The sequence below is a fragment of the Hordeum vulgare genome, chromosome 5H, assembly GCF_904849725.1.
Source record: "Hordeum vulgare subsp. vulgare chromosome 5H, MorexV3_pseudomolecules_assembly, whole genome shotgun sequence".
NCBI lineage: Eukaryota > Viridiplantae > Streptophyta > Magnoliopsida > Poales > Poaceae > Hordeum > Hordeum vulgare.
Genome location: NC_058522.1, coordinates 535,779,216 through 535,797,812, shown reverse-complemented (window position 1 = coordinate 535,797,812; position 18,597 = coordinate 535,779,216).

The following is an 18,597-nucleotide window of genomic DNA, read 5'->3' as shown; positions in this document are numbered from 1 at the left end:
TCCCACAAGTGAATTTCTGTATATGAATGAAGTGTTCAGGCTGACTTCAGACCATCGTATTTTTCATCAGATATATAATGGTCCAAAATTCGCAAGTCATATTATTACAATATAATCCAATAGAAGCTCGAATCCCCTTGTTGGACAATGAATAATTTAAAGGGTTCGTCGTTATTCTCCATTTACGTAGACACGAATGCAAATACAATTTTTGTACCAATAAAATTCAAAAAATGACTATCGTTATGAGAAAACCAAGTCCGTCATCCATAAAGGTGAGAAGCCGTCATTGTCAGACTACAGAGATAACAACCTCAGGGGACTATGAAGACTAAAATCTGAAACAAACTGCATAGCATCTTGTCAATGACATTCTTCAAGAAAAAAACCCTATCATAAATGCTTATGTTAAGGAAACGATAACAGGACCAAAGTAGGGCCAGACAGTCACAGTTGTAAAGATTATACCTCGCATCCACACTTGAATCTTGGAGTTGCTGGTTGTTGATATTGATTTCATGAACACAAATTTAAGTACAACCATGTTGCCCTTCTTACTGTTATGTGGAATCGAAAGATTGAAATCATTCCTGAGCATGGAATTTATGTGCAGTCTTGTCCCCTTTCACTGTTCTGCGGATCAAAAATTCAGAACGAAGAGCAACAAGATCTTGAGATACATCATATAGCATCAGGAGAAAAAAAAATGGCTTAAATTTGAGAAGGAACATAAACAGACATGCAATAATCCTGAAGCAATAACAAATTCAAGGTCCCAGATTATGAGTAACTAAATTCACAAAAAAAGGATTATGAGTAAGTAATTACCTCATGAAAATGGTATCAATGCGGCTAAAGTTCAGGGAAAACAATTCTTACAGTCTACACATATTCTCTGCACTAAGGCTAACTGATGCAGTGAACACACAACATGTTACAACTTGGATCTTGTGGCTCGCTTTTTTTTGTATTTTTACTACATAGTTTGTATATGCGCAATAAGAAGATCCCCTGTCTTTTTGTCCAAACAAATAGTCCAGTTCTAATATTCTCTTAACTAAACAAAAATGCAACTCGGATGACATTAAAAACATAAATCTTCACTTCCGAGGTAAAGAAGTATATAAAGGAGTGTGATCCACATACCTCTGATCACCAAGACAGAAATCAGGGAGGATAACATAGTGTCCTCATAGTTGTGTCAAATGTGTCATTTGTTGCTAAGTTGCAGGCCAGTATTGACATAGAAGTTAATTAGTGGAGTTAGATAGAACTGCGAGCCTTTAGATCTTATCATATACTCCCTCCGTCCTAATATTCTTGTCTTAAATTTGTCTAGATATGAATGTAGCGCGTGCAATTTTTTAATGATCCACGATGAGACTGTAGGAGGAGGTGGAGCACGGCCAGCCTTTGGTGAATTTGGTAACTGCACAACGTCATGGTGCATGGATGGTGGAAGGCCGTTAGATTGCAATTTGTTGACTAATTGTGTGGTGGTGATTGGTGTTTATTTTTTGTGCGTGTAATAGTTGTGTGTACTTAGAGAAGTTCTCGTTTGATCCTTTATTAGTAGTATAGATGTTGTATTGCGCACAATCAGCTGGGATTCGCCACAGTTAGGGTTTTGTTACGACTGGGGTTCCCTCTAGTTAGGAGTTAGGGTTTTGTTCCTCTCGTCGCCGTCGGGGACGTTGAGATACGATCTGAGATCGACTTGTCTGCTTACATGGCGAAGCACATGGACTCTGTGGTGGCTCGCGGGGGTAAGGGGAAGATCAAGGACCTCATGAAGAAGTTGGCTTTGCAGGAGGATGATCTGGATGGTGTCGTCTTTGAAGAAGCTGATGCGTCGCCGGAGGATGATCTTCGTTGGATGGTGCTGGTTCGTGTCCATATGGATAAGGGATTCAGCAACTATTGGTTCTTTCCTAACATGCGATCAGCTTGGGATCTCGCGAGATCCGTCAAGATTAAAACCCTAGAGGGGAACTTGTTCATCATGCAATTCAATTGCCCAGGAGACTGGGAGAAGGTGACCTTGGGAGGGCATTGGCACTTCCGACGGAATCATGTGATCATCGAGCCTTCTGATGGATACACCAAGCCTACAACCATTGAGCTCTTCATGCTTGAGATCTGGGCGCACATCATTGACGTGCCGATAGCGTATCACGACAAGGTTAAAGCGCTAGCATGAAGGTTGGGGGAGTTTGTGGACTCAGAACCTTCTTCTTTCGATTTTGAGGGAAACTCTTGTAGGGTTTGAATTCGCCTAGATGTGCGCAACCAACTCAAGAAGGCAACCTCAATCATCCGAGGCGGAGTGAGGGAGATATTTTCTGTCAAGTATGAACCTCTCCCTAACTGGTGCCAAGTATGTGGAACGATGGGTCCTGAATTTAAAGAGCATGGTGACGGTGTGCACCCCCCCCTTCACCTCTTATTTACAAGAATCTACTAGCACCGGCAACCACTGCTGGGGCACGAGGAGATGTGATAACGGAAAGAAGGAAAAGGGGCAGGAACAACACGGCGAAGTAAAGCCTTCGGATGAACATGATCAATCACACAAGGTTGGTACTGATACGGACGACGCTAATAACAACAGAAAGCGCACATCTGATGATATCATGAGCAGGGGCATCCTTACAAGTGTGACAGGCATGGAACTGGTCGTGGCTGATAAGCAGAGCGTTGGTGCAGTGGTACTTCCTAAGCCACTGCCCAAACAAAACCTGAAGCGCACCAAAGTTACCCTGCAGGTGGAAAAATTAAATGATTTACGGTCGGCGACCTCCCGGGAGGAGGACCGCCGTTCACTATGAATCTTTTAAGCTAGAACTATTGGGGACTCGGCAATGCCCTGAAAGTTCGAGAGCTACGCGAGATAGCGCTAAAGTCTGCCCCTAAGGTGCTCTGCATTGTTGATACTCAAATTGGTAGAGATAGAGCTGAAAGCTTAGCTAGCATCTTAGGTTTTGATTATTCTTTTGTTGTTGGTTCTACCGGAAGAAGTGGTGGACTAGTTCGGTATTGGAACAATTAAATAAAGGTTGAGAATCTTGGTTACTCGCAATATCATATGGGCGTGAAAAATTCAGAACTTGGGGGAACTCCGTGGAGGTTGTCATGTTTTTATGGAGAAGCACAAACCCATCTTCAACAGAGGACATGGGACACATTGAAGAATCTAGCAGCGCTGTATGACATGCCCTGGGCCTGTATCAGAGATTCAGTGAGGTGTTGCGGATTTATGAACAAGATGGAATTGGTGAGAGGAGCGAAACACAGATACAAGGTTTCAAAGAGGTTGTTGATATATGTGGGCTAGCCGATCTTGGTTTTCAGTGTCGTAAGTGGACTTTTGAGAAGAAGGTTGATGGCGGGTCTTTTACTAGGGGTAGACTAGATAGAGCCTTTGGTTCGGTCGAATGGTGCACACAGTTTCCTCTTGCTACAGTCAAACATCTCACTGCTGCAACATGTGATCATTCACCGATTATTCTTCGGATGTGTCCACCAGCAGGAAGAAGAAAGGCTGACAAAATGTTCAGATATGGGTGCATGTGGGATACACATTCGGGTTTGATAGCCACAGTTGAGTCTGTTTGGGAGACTAATGGCCCAAATCTAACTGTTGTAGAGGTAAGGGCTAATTTGCCATCACTATCACAGAACTTATAAGGGGATTGGAGCAAGGCCACGTTTGGTAGTGTACGATCTAAAATACAAATGCTGAACAAGGAGTTGGTGAGACTGAGAAATGACCCACTCTGGTTGGGTCCGAGTCATGCTGAGATTAAGGTGAATGATCGCCTCATTGAACTATATGTGCGTGAGGAGATTATGTGGCGCCAGAGGTCCCGAGTGGAATGGTTATCCACTGGTGATCGGAACACACACTTTTTCATTTGAGAGCTTCTAGGAGGAGGTGCAAACATTTGATAAAAGCTTTGCAAAAGCAAGATGGTCAAGTTACGGAGGACCTCACGATGATGCAACAGTTAGCTGTGGAATCTTACAAGAACTTATATACCTCAGAGAGAGTCGAGGACGTTGATGCGGTGCTCCGGCATGTTCCTTAAAGGTGACACAGGCTATGAATGAACAATTGTTGTCCCCTTACACGGAGGCGGAGGTAAAAACTATGCTTTTTCAGATGTTCCCGACCAAGGCTCCTGGACCCAATGGATTTCCGGCTCATTTCTTCCAACGTCATTGGGATATTTGTGTTGGTTCCATCACAAGAGAGTCCTTCGTATTGTGAGGGGGAAAGAGAGCGTGACATGTGTGAATGACACTATATTAGTGTTAATTCCAAAGGTATCTAGCCCTACTCTTCTATCACAGTTCCGGTCGATAAGGTTGTGCAATGTCTTCTATAAGATTGCTTCAAAACTACTAGTGAATAGGCTTAAGGTGATATTGTGAGAGATCATATCTGAGGAACAATCTGCTTTCGTTCTTGGGAGCCTCATCACTGATAATATAATTTCTACTTATGAGTGCTTACATTTTATGAAGAGAAACCGATCGAAGGAAAAAATGTGCTCTGAAGCTTGATATGATGAAAGCGTATGACAGAGTTGAACGGAATTATTTGGAAGCCATTATGAGGAAACTTGCTTTTGCAGCTCATTGGATTGTGGTAGTGATGAGTATGGTAAGATCGGTTTCTTTTTCCGTTTTGTTCAATGGTAACAGGTTGGAGAGTTTTACTCTAACAAGAGGTATTCGACAAGGAGATCCTATCTCTCCATACCTTTTATTGCTAGCAGCACAGGAACTTTCGTGCCGTTTAAAGTCTCAGAATGATTCATCCCGGTTTTGCGGCATTAAGGTGGCTCCACTCGCTCCGGTGGTGAACCATCTTTTATTCACGGATGATAGCCTTTTGTTTTTCAAGGCAAGTGTCAATGGAGCGAAGGAGGTGTCAAACCTATTGGATATATATTGTAAGGGCCCTCGCCGGCGAATCAACGAACATAAGTCCTCTATTTTCTTCAGCAAGGGATGTCCACAAATTGTGAGAGATGTTGTGTAGGTTTGTTTGCGAGTTCCTAATGAGTCACTCAGCGATAGATACCTTGGCATGCCTACTAATGTTGGACATTCTATGAAGGGCACTTTCAAATATTGGAGTGAGCGAGTTTGGGACAAGGTCAACGGATGGATGGCAAAGTGTTTGTTAGCAGGGGTAAGGAGGTTCTCATAAAATCTGTAGCTTAAGCAATACCAGTTTATTCTGTGTCATGTTTTAAACTACCTGAGGTTTGTGCACTCATATTAGCTCTATCATTCGCAAGTTCTGGTGGGCATGCAAGCAGGGAGGAAGAAAACTCGCATGGGTGTCATGGGAAGTAATGACTAGACCAAAGTACCCCGGTGGCATGGGGATTAGGGATCTTGATCTGTTCAAATTAGCACTGCAAGACAAGCCTTGAGGGTTCTATATGATCCAACTTCGTTGAGTGCAACGATTCTCAGGGCATCTTACTATCTTGATAGAACTTTCCTCGATGCAGAGTTGGGTTCGAGTCCGTCTCAGATTTGAAGGGCTATATTAGATGTCAGAGATATTCTTAAACAGGGCATTATTCGGCGAATTGGTAATGGACAAACTACTAATATTTGGGAACATGATTGGACCCCGAAGGAAGCGTCGCTTCGTCCGATTGTCTCTCTTATTCATAACCCACCTGTGATGGTTTCGGAATTGCTGACTCCTGCAACGGTAGCTTGGAATGAACAACTTCTTCGACGGGTGTTTCTTCCCACGGATCCCGGTCTGTACCAGGGACATGAGCGATTTTTGGGCCTAGCATCCGGATAGTAGGGGATAGTTCACAATCTATTCGGCATACAAATTCATGATTACTACAAAGATCGCCCGTTAGAATTGGCTGGAAGGTAGAGGCGGGTCTTCTCACAATGAGAAGGAGGAGAAGGATTGGACCAGCCCGTGGAACCTGAAGATACCATCGAAGCTACAAGTGTTCTTATGGCGTCTGGCACGCCACTCTTTGCCCATGATGGATGTCCTGAGTAGAAGAAACATGGATACAAAGGGATGTCTGCCCTTTGTGTGTGGTTACAGACTCTTGGCAACATACATTGATTTCATGCTCGATGGCGAGATGTACATAGGCGTTGTCTAAACCTGTCTTAGTCTCAAGGATGGCAGAAAATGTGGAACCAAGAGCTAAGCATTGGACGTTCCAATTGAACAAGAGTCTTGATCAACCTATGTTCACGAGGATGGTGGTGACTCTTTGGGCGATATGGTATGCGCGACGGCAAGCAATCCACGTGGGCATTTTCCAGTCACCAATGCAAACTTCATCTTTTGTTGAATGTTACATTTCTGAGCTGGAGCAAATTGCCTCACCTGTGATGAGTAACAGAACGGGGGCTCGTCAAAATACCACCCAACAGTGGATTGCTCCGTCGGAGGGGTGATGAAAATCAATGTGGATGGTGTTGTTGCGTGCAAGAGGCATGGTGGAGCAGTGGCTGCTATTTTTCGTGATCACACAGGGATGTACCTAGGGGCGTCTGTTGTCGTCTACACAGGAATCACCGATCCAGTTATTTGGAGATGTTTGCATGCCGAGAATCTTTAGCGCTGGCGGATGATCTTCTGCTAACAAATTTGAAAGTGGCATCGGATTGTTTGGGAGTAGTTAATGACATCAATAAGGGATGGGAGGTCCTCATTCGGCTATTATTCATGTAATTATGATTTATAGAGATAGTTTCCCGCTTTGTTCTTTTATACATGAGCTTAGGACTGTTAATTTTGAAGCCCGTAATCTCGCCAAAACTGCTTGTAATATGGTTTTAGGTAGGCATGTCTGGCTGAGCATGCCTCATGACCCAAGACTTGTACCTATGAATATCTTTGATCAATAAAGAGGCGAGAATTCTAAAAAAAAATGTTGTATTTTTTCTCGGAGAATTTTGAACCCGACGTGTTGAGTGGATTTACAGCCCTTTTCTACTAGCCAAAATCTATGAGGAAACTAATAAACATCTTGTTTGTACTTAACATAGCCACGAAGAGAAAGAAACAACTCAAAAATTTAGTTCCTACTACGTGTGTAAAATATTCCCTTCGTACAAAAATATTAAGAGTGTATTAGTGATCTAAATGTTTTTATATTTCTTTAAGAGCATTTAGGGGGGGGGCTCTTATAACAAGTCTCATATTACTTTAGACATAAAATAGAAAATAACACGCTACTTAAAGCATCGAAATCATGTAAGTATTGTTATTTGCCAACTAAAATTGATTACTATGACAATATGGCTGCCGTTTGGCACACACAATAATCTAGCGAGCACAAAAAAAAGTTCAGTAACGTTAGGAGAAGAGTAGATTTTTTGTGCAACTTGCAATTTGTAGCAAATAAAAAAGCCCAACATTGCAAAAATAATTAGGAAAAAAGTAAAATTCTGTTTGGAAATAAAAAATGTACTTAAATAGTAATTTATTTTGTTCTTAACGTTACAATTCGTTCGTGTAAGCTTCACAAAAACTACTAGGTATATATTTCTCGGGTCCTAAACGTTCCATGAAGTCCTATTTCTAAAAATTATTGTAATTTCTTTTGTTTGAGATTATTTAAAAAATAAAATTTTGTTTTCTTAGGCACAACTTATCTATTCTTTTAAACATCGTTAATTTTATATATGATTTTGTTCATTCTTCTTCTTATTGTTTTTTTTACAAGATTTTGCCTATTTTTTGTTTTGATAAATATGCTAATTGGGACACCCCCGGAAGAAAACCGCCACCACATTATCATTATGCAACTCCCAATAGGGAAAATAAGGAAATCTACATCATGGACCAAAAGTCTCTTGTATTGAAGTTGGGTAGCCAATTTAGAGCATGGTAGTTGTTAAGTGATTGAAATAACAACTTGTCATTCTGGATATTTTTAGATTAAAATATATTGGAAAGTTTTGAGCCCAACTATATGCCTTTCCAAAATCCAACTTCATCCAATAAGGCATGAAACTTGTTTTAGGTTGAACATATATTGTGTTTTGTAAATAGCGACAACGATGGAAAAATATTTCCATACTGGTGTACCACGATGCGCACCCCCGAAATCTACGAAGTCCGTCCCATTGGGGCCAAGTCAACATGTTGAGCACCTCCTGGATAAAAACTTGTTGCGACCTTGGTCAAAACAGGTCACCCGATGTCCGCAAGTGTTGTGACCTTTTTAAGAACATTTGTCGTGTATCGTGCTTCTCTTGTCCTCCTATGGTAGACTCGATGGCAGCGGGCCGAGATCCAAGATTGGATGATGGGGGTGTTGCTATGTCTTTCTTCTTGTTTGGGGCATCATCTCAGAGTCTACTACGGCAAGAGGGAGTAGTGGATGGTGGTTGCTTGTTGCAGCAGTTATTTGATGATGATGGCTTTACACATAGTTTGGGTCACGACTAGTGGCGGAGCTAGACGGAATATGCAGGGGGGTGAAATAGAAAATACGAGTGTTTAGGGTGGTCAAATACTAAAAAAGTTATCATCTAAGTTCTTCCAATATTTTTTTTCACAAATTGGTCCAAAGCTGCCCCCCCCCGCAGTACACATAGCTCCGCCATTGGTCACGACTCACGTTTGGGTAGTCATCTTGTCAGCATGTCCGATTGGTTATTTTGTGCTTCATCATGTCACTCTCAAGTTTGAGTTCCCCTTGTCATAAAGTGAGTCCGGCGAGGACAATGGCGGGACTTTGGCGGTATGTTGTGAAGTACTCGGTGAGTGTAAGACTAACATATTGCTCTTGCAAAGCTCGTCCCAAAGTCGAAGTCGCCCATGTGGTTGTAGGGTGTTGTTAGCAATGGGATATCATGGACTCCGTGCAGAAGTTGGAGATACGAGTCCCTTTGTGGTGGCCCGTGATGAAGCTAGAGTTACTTGTTAAGGCAGTGAGTGATGCCCATAACATTTGTGGTTGTGGAAAATTAATAAATTGAATGGAAATATAGTATTTGTGTGTTCGCGCCAACGCCTTCATCATTCACAAACTCTAGCAAATACAGGAGATTTGTGCGCGTGGAAAATCACATGAACATTTTGGTTGTGAGGAGGGTTTCTTTTTGCGAGGAATCAGGGAATTTTATTAAATGTCAACAAGGTTACATTCGGCTAATATAAGATCACGGATGAAATCCGGTCCACGCTACAACCAACAAGCGGTGACATGGACCGTGCGGGCATAATTAGCCGAACAATGTGCTATCCCATTTTGATCTCTTAAAAGCTTAAGAGCTTTAAGTTTCCTAGCTACCGTTAAATTCTTTATTTCCTTCACGAAATTACTGAAATTTGATTTAAGGAGAGAGGTGTCCAACATGGACGGAAGTGCGATCATGGAATCAGATTGCATCAAAATTAGGAGAGTGGAACATTCAAGAGCAAGGTTCATTCCTAGCATGATAGCTTATATTTTGGTTTCCCATTCTTGCGGTAGAAAATTACTTGACACGCAGTAAAGATCACTCCTTCGTTTTCATCTCTAAAGATCATGTTGCTTCAGCTGAGCCATCACTAGTGTTAAAAGAACAGTGCACGGTTGCATGCATTATCGGCCATAACTAAGTGCGTGTATCTTTGTGTTTTTTAAATATCGTATGTCATACTCCCTCCTTTTCGGTTTATAGGGCTCAAATCTGAAATCTCATCAACCAAGGTGTATTGTGAGTGGATGACACTAGTTTTAACTAGCCAATAAAATATTTCTTACATATTCAATTTCCAAGGCAATAAATGTAGCATCCTCCTTTTCATTGGACTTGCATGGTGGATGTAAAAAACGATGCATGCATAGCCACTCATTTCCTTTCTCTAAACTCTATGAATTAAATATGACGTGGGACTCAAAGCATTTTAACTCAATTAGACTCAAAATGAGCCTAATATAATGGAAATCTGAAAATTTTGAGATGAGCCCTATAAACCGGAAAGAAGGGAGTATGTCGCTTTGTATTTTAGCGCTTTGCCTTCTTCAAGACGGATTTAATAAATCAGATGGGGCATCAACAACGCCTCCATTATTTATAAACTCTAATAAATACATTAGATTTATGCATGAGGAAAATCAACTCGTAAATTTTTTGGTTGGGAGGAGATTTACACTACAACACTAAGCCCATACCTATGTGCATGTATCCTTGCATTTGTGAAATGTCGTAAGCCATACGTCGATTCGGATTTCGGCTGGCTGTATTCATGAAGAATTTAATAAATCAGGGAATAAAATAAATTTGTGCGTTCGCACCAACGCCTCCGTCATTTATAAACTCTACAAATACAGTCGATTTTTGCATAAAATAATTATCATGTGGTTAACATTTTTATTGGGAGTAAGTTAACACTACGACATTAACGGGCACAACTACGTACATGTAACATTGGATTCTTGGAATGCCGTATGTTATACGTCGATTCAGATTTTGGTTGGTTGGCCGTATTCATGGTGAATTTAAGAAATCTAATGTGCGTTCGCACCAACACCTCCATTATTTACAAACTCTTGCAAATACAGGAAATTCGTGCGTGGGGAAAATCACCTAATGAACATTTTGGTTGGGAGGAGTTTTTTTTGTGTGCTAGGAACAAGAAAGCTTTATTAAATATCAACAAGGTTACAGTGGGCTAATACAAGATCAGAAATGAAATTCGGTCCACATTGCAACCAACAAGCGGTAATGTGGACCATGCGGGCATAATTAGCCAAACAATGTGCTATCCCATTTTGATCTTTTAAAAGCTTAAGAGGTTTAAGTTCCCTAGCCAGCATTAAATTCTTTATCTCCTTCACTAAATTACTGAATTCTGATTTGAGGAGGTGTCCAACATGGACATAATGGCTACCATGAAATCAGATTGCATCAAGATTGAAAGATTGGAATATTGAAGAGCAAGGTTCATCCCTAGCATAATACTCCCTCAGTTCCTAAATATAAGTCTTTTAAGATATTTTACCAGGGGTCTAATACGGAGCAAAATGAGTGGATCTATACTCTAAATTATGTCTATATACATCCGTATGTTGTTCACTAATGAAACCTCTTTAAAGACTTATATTTAGAAACAGAGGGAGTAGCTTATATTTTGGCTTCCTAACCATACTTTTTCATTAGCAAAGACCGCTCCTCCTTTTTCATCTTTAAAGATCATGCTGCTTCAGCCGGGCCATTGATAGTGTTAAAAGAACCATGCATGGCTGCGTGCATTAACAGCCATATCTACGTGCATGTATCTTTGGATTTTTGGAATGTCATATGTTACGTCGCTTTGTATTTCAGTTGTTTGCCTTACTCAAAGCGAATTTAATACTACATTAGATGGGGCACCAACAACGCCTCCATCATTTATAAACTCTAACAAATACACTAGATTTGTGCACAAGAAAAGTCAACTCGTAAACATTCCGGTTGGAAGGAGACTTAGGCTGCTCATATTGTATGATTTTACCTTTAGAGCAAGTACAATAAGGTACAGTCAGTAGGCTGTAACAATTAAAATATTATATTTTTGCTGAGCTGGATGAGCGAGAAGAGGAGAGAAAAAGGAAGCAGACTCTTCGTGAAGAGCTAACTCTAGCACGTGCTCCTATGTGCTTTGTGAGAATGAAAGGTGGACCATATATGATAAAAGTAGTACTTTTATATAGCTAACTATTGTACAAGCTACCTATAAGATAGACTATAAGATGGCTTATAGCCAGCAATTGGCTATACTATTAACCATGTTGTGCATAGTATCATAAACTAGTATCGTAGGTGATCTCATTTATTGACATGCATGACACATAGTAGCATAGCATTTAACATGTTACGGTATCTACCTATGTTATTCTAATCCTCTCTCTTTTATTTAATTATTTGCCACATCACCATATTTGCTAGTCCCAAGACTATGTTACTAGCTATGATACCCCACTATGGCCAGCCTTACACTATATCATTAACGGTCACATCTACGTGCACGTATCCTTGTATTCTTGGAATGCTATAAGTGGTGTGTTGATTCGGATTTAGGCTGACTCGTGTTTTTTTTAAACTGGAACATAAGATTTGCCTCATCCATTAAATAAGAGAGAAGAGTTATAAAGTGTTTTTTTTTTGCGGGAAAGTTATAAAGTGCTACAAAGCCTTTCAAAAACAGCATGTCAATTACTCGCGGATTAAAATAGACCCTTTTTTTTTGCGTCTGCGGTGACCCAAAGTTTAGCCTCTCGACGATAGCTCTTAGGAGAATTGGGGACGGTGCACTCTTATTACGAAAAATATGAGCACTTCTTTCGTTTCAAATCGTCCAAGAGACGAGCATGATAAGGAAGGACTTGCTTTGCAGAATCTTATCTGGACGGTCGATCACCTCGAGAAACGAGGATGTACAAACTGTACGTTATGCCCTCTTTGTAAAAGAAAAATGAAAATGGATGCAAAACCTTTCTACAAGCGTCGCTTCATCACTCAGCTCTGAAGCCTCGGCATTCAAAAGTACGATCTACACCATATGAACATTGAGTTCTGGCACAGGAGAGGACTATCATAGAATGTTGGAACAGGCGTACTGACATGCATAACTTCAACAGGCTGACTGTATTTTGAAGAATTTAATAAATCAAAACATAATAGATTTATGTGTTCCCGACAATGCTTCCATCAATTACAAACTCTAGCAAATACAGTATATTTATGCATAATAAAAGCATATGGTGAACATTATACTTGAGAGGAGATTAACACTACGGTATTAACGGAGACAGCTACGTACATGTATCATTGGATTCTTGAAATGCCGTATGTTATACGTCGATTCGGATTTCGGCTGGCTGACCATATTCAGTGTGAATTTAATAAATCGGATGGGAAATCTCACCTGCAACTCTGACCCGAGGAATCATCGGAGTCAATGGCGGCCGATCAATGCCTCCGGTACAGTATTTCCTTGTCCTACTCTCTGTATCTTTTCTTTGTGGTATACAGCTTCAGCGTCCTATACTAACTGCTACACAGTTTACTGTACGTAATACCCCCCCCCCCCCCCCCCCCCCCCCCTGCATTTAGAGCAGCTTCATAAATTCACCAACCCCGCTGCACGAACCTGTTTTTGTCTCTCCATTCCGTAACGTACTGATGCATACGATTTATTTATTTTGCAAACTTTGACCCGTTTACAAAAAATATATATTTGTATTCATTATATCGTGATGTATCTAATGATGTGTAGTTAGCGTGTAAATACTTTTTCCCACACACTTGGCCTAAGTTTGTAAAGTTTTTATTTAAAAAAAATTTATATACAATGCATCAAGAAACGAGAGACCTTAGTCCCGCATGTAAATACCTTGTAAAGCTGTGGATCCTGGGATTCTCCCCCCTCCCTTTCTTTAATGAATGATACACATACTCGTGCGTATTCGAGAAAAAGAAACCAGAGAGTACTTATCAAACACAACAAGTTGCATAGAAAAAAAAACTAGATGAAAATACATGATTTGAGCGAAAATAAAAAGATGAACACAGTTCCATGCACATCCATGTGAATAGTAAATCCAGAAGAAAGAAACTAGAAAACTCTTTTCTAAAAATAAATTGGGGTATGAAACTTGGTCAACCATTCAACTCACGTGCGGAATTTGATGAAGTATTGCCACCCGTGGCATTCTTAGTGAAGAAAATACAATTAAGACCTTACTATTTATTAACAATGTTTTTAATAAATTTTCCATCTTCTCAAAAAAATCTCAGAGTACCATGACTGTTATTTCTTCAGGAAACTACATACATGAGTTTACTAGTCCACAATGTAAAATTAGGTTACTATTTTCTTGTAATTTTTACTACTCATAAGGGTTGTGAAACCAAATTCATCAAATCAGCATCAATGGTTTGAGTATCTAATTTCAAAATTACTACCTTCGAAAAGAAACATAAGAGCGTTTACAAAAAAAAAAATACTCCCTCCGAGTCAACCACTGCCCTCTCCCCATACTTGTGATGCCTCCTCTCTTCCCGCGCTTTCACGTACTTGTGTGGTCTTCCTGCAAGGCATAAGAAATAAGAAAACTAAAAATCATAAAACAACAAACCATTTGAAAACATAATAGAGATTAATGCCTTCACGAGGAAAGTTTGAAACCACCAATGTCCGTTTCCTTCGGCGGGGTGCGTAGGTATTTACCAAATTGCACAGCCATATGTTGTTGTACGTGCCACTCGACAGCGTAAACACATATTAACGAGAAGATAGCCCGTCAGATAAGTCTGTCCCAAGTGCACATCTCATTCAGCTCAAAACCCCGTTTTGTGTCCTCATATGGCCAATAGTTAATCCCCAGAAAGATTGTTAAGCACCCGTGAAATGGCTACAAGAAAACACTAGCAAGGGCTTTACATGATGATATGTCAAGGTGCCCAGCTTGTTTGGTGAAGACCTTGTACAACGAAATGACCTTGTGTGTGAAAACCCTAACCCTGCCCCAAGAGCACGTAATGGTGGGGTATCGAGAAGCTTCCCCTTCATCACAATACTTCATTCATGGATGCCAGCTATCTTTCTCACGACGATCCACCGGCCTCTCCCACATCGAAATCGAGAGGTTCCACGCACATCCACACATACGAGACATATCATATGTCCTCTCACATATATCCTGCGACTACAAATGCCAATTCATGATGAGATGACACTATTCAAAAAAGAATACATAAATCCACACACGAATATTGAGATAGCTTCTTACCGAACGATATAGGTACGCAGGTCGACAGACCCCTAGTTGCTAGTTGTACCCTGCCTCCCAATCGGCCAGGAAGTCCACATGCATCCATAGGGTTATGCCCCCCCCCAAGCAGTCTGAAAACACGACCTATGTCGGGAGATACCACAAGAAGTCCCTCGCGTACCACTCCACGGTCCACGTGTCGGCACCTTGCGGGCATCCACACCGGTTCTTAGCAAGCTAAATTAGTGGTATATCGTATATTCGGTTATCCACCACACAATCGACCTCATTGCGGAAGAGGCGGGCAATCACCGACGAGGGCAACAACCCTCTGATATCAGTTTCTCATCTCCACTCGCCCAATGAGAACCCGACCCTGGAGCGGTAGGGTTGTGTTCATGCCGAAGTCCTCAAGGGTCACGGTCATCCCACCACATGGGAGATGAAAATTGTGTGTCCCGGGCCATCCATGGATGAGCGTCCACAACAGCCCGGCTCTCGTGAAGTACGACCCAAAGCGATGGTTGTATTGCATCCGCCAGGCCTTCGTGTGACCCCTCATACGCAATGGTGGTAGCATCTATGAGTTCAAAATAGACAGTAACTTACTTTTGCAAAGCCAAAAAATTATTGCAAGAACTTGATCATGGTCATTACCATTCCATTCTGGATAAAACGTGTCGGTGACCCTTTTTCGAACGCAGATTCAAGTATGGTGTACTTAGAGCCAATGTTTGAATCAAGGGTCGTCGTAAAACAATTGCCAATTCAAGTTAATTTTTTTGATAACAACATTAGTTCATCAACTCGAACTCTATATGCATACATTCCATTCATACAATACTATCTAAAAAAACTAGGCAACCAATATCAACAACATTCATTCATCAAATCAACAACGTTCATTCGACATCATTAATTCATCAACATCAACTCTGTATGCAAACAATCTACTAATATAGTATTAACTAGGAGAAAAATCATCAACTAATATCATCAACATTCATATATCTAATATCAACAACATTAATTCGTCAATATCAATCATATTCAACAAACATTCAACCAACATCAATCTTATGAACTAAGTTCATCTTCAAACTAGATAGAATCCTTAAAGCTTCTAACCAGAATATGAACTAGGATTCATGTACAACATATACATCATATTGAGTCATTAAAAATAAAGCTATATTCTACTCCCTCCGTAAACTAATATAAGAGCATTTAGAACACTATTTTTGTAATCTAAACGCTCTTATATTAGTTTACAGAGGGAGTACAAAACTTCAAAATACAACATGAACTAGTATCCATCTTGTGGCACAAAATGCATCAAAACAAACACGTTTCGACTAAATCTAATTGAAGGGATCGAAGGAGCTCACCTTTCTCGTCGTGGAGGCATCTCGATCCGACGAAATGATGGAAAAAAACGAAGGAGATCGAAGCAGGGAGGGGGGGGGGGAGATTGTTTCTCGGACGGTAGGGGACGAACTGGGTGCTGGCTTGGTGGAGTGGGACCCGCCAGACGGCCCCGTGGCTTTTATCTGTTCAAACCCTACCGACAGGGTCGTTGGTGATAGGGTATAACTACCTACCATTCGAGCCGTTGCCGGTACAGTTAACCGCAGAGCTCACGAGCGTCTGGACGGTGCTTGCGTGGATAAGTTATGTAACGTCAGGGACCTCGACGGTAATAAAAGGATTAAATCCCGATTCTTTTTTAACACGGGATATGTCTTGCTAAACTTTTGAAAAAGATGGTCAAAACACTGAAATTTGCTTCCATGGGTGCAAAGTCGGCGACGGCAAACCCGGCGCGATGGGTGCCACGGTTAGGGTTGGTTGCGCCGCGAGCTTTACCCCTCGGAGCAGGTACGCGGGGCGCGGCCGGAGTGGAGCTGCGAATCTTGTCGCCTGGACCGCCCGCCCGCATGCCTTGCCTTCAATGGAGCATCCCGTCCCAAACCCCGTCCCCCCGTTGCGTTCGCATCAGCAAACTCGTCCTCGTCTACTGTATTTTGGAGGCTCACACATTAACAGCTGCGTGTCGGCCGTATCCTCGGATTCCTGGGGTCGATGCCCTCGGTCGTACGTCGCCGACTCGGATTTCGGCTGCGAATTCAATCGGTTCGGATCGGAAGGCTCACCGGTAACCATGACCCGGGGGATGGTCGGAGTCAATGGCGACCGGCGCAGCACTCCCTTTGTCCTGCTCTCTGTAGTATCCTTGTACAGGTTCGTATGTACCAGCTGCTATACTGTGTACCGTACCGCGTACGCAATATACTCCCCCCTGCATTGAGAGCAGCTTTATAACTTCACCAACAACGCTGACTCGCCAGTCGCCACGCGAGGGTGAAGAGCACTGCACAGTAGACTAAACCGTGCCATCAATTCCCCTCTCAGGAAACCGCAGGAGCAGCTAATCCTGCAGGCAGAGGCTGCGCGAATTAACCCCGCGGTGTCAGCCATCCAGCCGACTCAGTACTACCACAGTGGAACGCATCAACAGTTATCTAGGAGTATTTATTTACCGCACGGAGTCGCAGCGGCAGCACTCAACAAAACCACATGCTTGACAGTAAGTACTCATTCGCCTTCACTGCAGATCATTCATCCGTGAAGGTACGCCGCATAATCACCCACATCTCATCAACGTGAAGGTACTTTTGCGAGCGCCAGCGTTACAGGCAGTTTACCAATCGTACTAGTAGTACTTGGGCTTCACTTTCCTTCCCTTTTATTACTGCGGACCATTCACGGTGGTGGTGGTACTTGAGCGAGCAGGCAGGCTCGCCGTCATTGTTTTCTACCGCGCGGCCCCGGTCCCGTGTCTGACGGCGCGGGACCCACACCGGCCCACCCTTTGCTCGGCGCTAGATGCCAGGCCGGTCAAATTCTTGCGATTGTCTTTGCACTGGCCCCCAACACAGCACATCACCACCACCCACTGCTTTCGCTCGCGTGATTCCGAGGAAATTTCCAGCCTCCCCCGCTCCCGCTCTCTTCCACTCCTCGTCACAGTTTCGCCATTGGCTGGCCGGAGACGGGGGACTGGGGCACCGCCGGAGAAGAAAGAAAAAACTACTACTCCACCTCTTTGACTGCGTGACGCAATGCATGCCGTGTGCTGTGCTGCGTGCTGCATGCAGCAGTTTGGAGCCCAGTGTTTACAGGGCAGGCATGGCATGCCGTAGTTACTGCGAGGTTAATTAAGGGCCACTGAAACAAACTGGCAGCAGTGACAGCTGATGAACGAACCTGACCTGAATGCTTGATGACGGGGGTGGCACGTGGTTTTCTCGTCAGCACTGACTGTCCCGTCCTGCCTGCTTGTATTTGAATGAATGGATGCAGGCAAGAATGATTAAGCTGCTAAGCACAAACAGTCACTTTCGCACAAAGTCACTGGCATGGCAAAAGGGAGGGCTAGAGATAAGTTAAAGCTTTGGCTTTCTTTATTCAGCAATCACCACCAGCTTTTATCGTTCGCTGGCTGAGGTTAAGAGCAGACACCAATGATGATGCTGATGAATTTGCTCATGGCCCTCCCCAAACTGCATGTGTCGAGGTGAAAGCGGGATCTTAATTAACAAAGGCCCTACAAAATCATGCGCGTGGTAGGATCTGTAAACTAACCATGGCAGATAAGATCAAAATGCTGTAGTGCTATACTAGTGTGATCAGTCAGTCAACAATGCAAGTAATTTTCAAGGGCCCAAGCTTGGTAAAAAGAAGAAAGAAAGGCGGGGGGGCCATCGCGCATGTGAGCCAGTAGTATAGACGCTTTGGAGCAGGTGAAAAGAAACAAAGGGTGGACGTAGATTCT